Source organism: Etheostoma spectabile, chromosome 19 (genome assembly GCF_008692095.1).
Source record: "Etheostoma spectabile isolate EspeVRDwgs_2016 chromosome 19, UIUC_Espe_1.0, whole genome shotgun sequence".
Taxonomy (NCBI): Eukaryota; Metazoa; Chordata; class Actinopteri; order Perciformes; family Percidae; genus Etheostoma; species Etheostoma spectabile.
The window spans coordinates 3,128,649-3,130,169 of record NC_045751.1 but is presented as its reverse complement, the minus strand read 5'-3'; the positions used below and the strand labels follow the sequence as shown (position 1 = coordinate 3,130,169).

The window sequence follows — 1,521 nt, the reverse complement described above, 5'->3', positions numbered from 1 at the left end:
AAAATAACACCCCAAATCCCAGAAAAAGGGATTATTTCATAATATGGCACTTTAACAAACAAAAAAAGGTTTTGCAGTTCCACACATACCATCATGTACCAACTAAAGGTAAGTAAAACCATGGCAGCAGTAGTTCTGGATGCAGAAGTGCCCTTTTTACACTCAACAATATGAATACCTTCATCCCCTGCAGGTGGAAAATGTTACAGCGGATTTTCTTTCATATTTTTAAAGCATCCTTGTTTAAAAAAAAAAGAAAATTGGATCCCCTTTTCCCTCAAATGTTATTTTCCAGGAGTGATTTGGTGTGTCAAAAGGCTACTGGATCTCAACAAGGCCATAGTGAACTGAAAACATTACTGATCTAATATTATGTTTTATTTTAGCTTTGATAAATAATCAATATTACAAAAGGTGGTACAGACTTTAGCTGGTTCAGGTTGTCCCTGTATCACCAAAGCTTTCTAAGTAGCTCCACCTTTTTAGATTCGCACAAGATGGTAGGCAAGGGGATAGCTCCTTTGTTTCTTGTACTTATGTATGTAAAGTTTACAAGTTGATATAAAAGTTGGCCGAAAATAAAATAAAAATCAAACACAATCCCAACCCAGGTAGTCCACTGCTACTGTTACAGTTACAGTATCTACCAGGCGGCTCAGATGCCAAATGCATGTATGAACAGCTATTCCCTGTAAGCACATAATCGCAGATAAGAGAAGACAGTCAAGAGAGTAAGAACTTTCATTGAAGAGATGCTGCTCCCTCTCTTCTTCCGATCATTTTTCTTGCCAATGCACAGAAAGTGTAATGAGCTGAAAACAGAGGAGTGGGTGTACTCACATCTGTTTTTCTCTCTTCTACATCGTTTTTATTTCCCCTAAAGGTCTCTGGAATTGTTCTTTGATCTCCGTTACCCACATTAATCAACATTAACACTGCTGTGTTAGGCACTGGTCTATTCAGCTCTCTTTCTTTGTTGAACACAAAGTCAATTACTAGATTTAGAAATGAACCACTATAGCAACCATTGTGACATGAAACCAACCGTGGCTTACACACAACCATCCTCGGATGTGCTTCCTCAGAGATGCATGCCAAGGCAAAGAAACACAGTTGTTTGTTCCTAAAAATAGGGAAGAGCAAGCCTACCTATGCTCAGGTGCCCCAGTCTCATATTGCTAGTGTCAAGGTATTTCTTTTTGGCATGTGAAAAAATTTCTTATGACTGATTCTTTAAGGCAGAGACAAAAAATCAGCAAGGTACAGGGCGAGGATGTGAAAAGGAATGAAATATGTGCAAGATGTGCAAGAGGCAGGAAGAAAGCGAGAGCAGAGTTTTCAGCATTACTGAGAATATCGCAGTAAGGAGACATGATAGAACCAAAGTTGAAAAGGAAGAGATGGCAGAATGTATAAGAGACATCAAAACTACCTAGCCAAGAAAAAAACTAAGCGTGAGAGAGAAATAGAAAGCTGAGTTACACAGAACAAGAAAAGCAGAGAAAAGGTGTGAGCTATAAA

General features: G+C 38.5%; 1 protein-coding gene across 7 annotated transcripts in view; it reads right to left on the bottom strand.

The window, feature by feature from the left end:
• LOC116707246 (phospholipid-transporting ATPase ABCA1) overlaps nucleotides 1-1,521 on the bottom strand; it is a 198,336-nt gene that overhangs the window by 22,109 nt on the left and 174,706 nt on the right. The gene's annotated exons all lie outside the window — the stretch shown is intronic.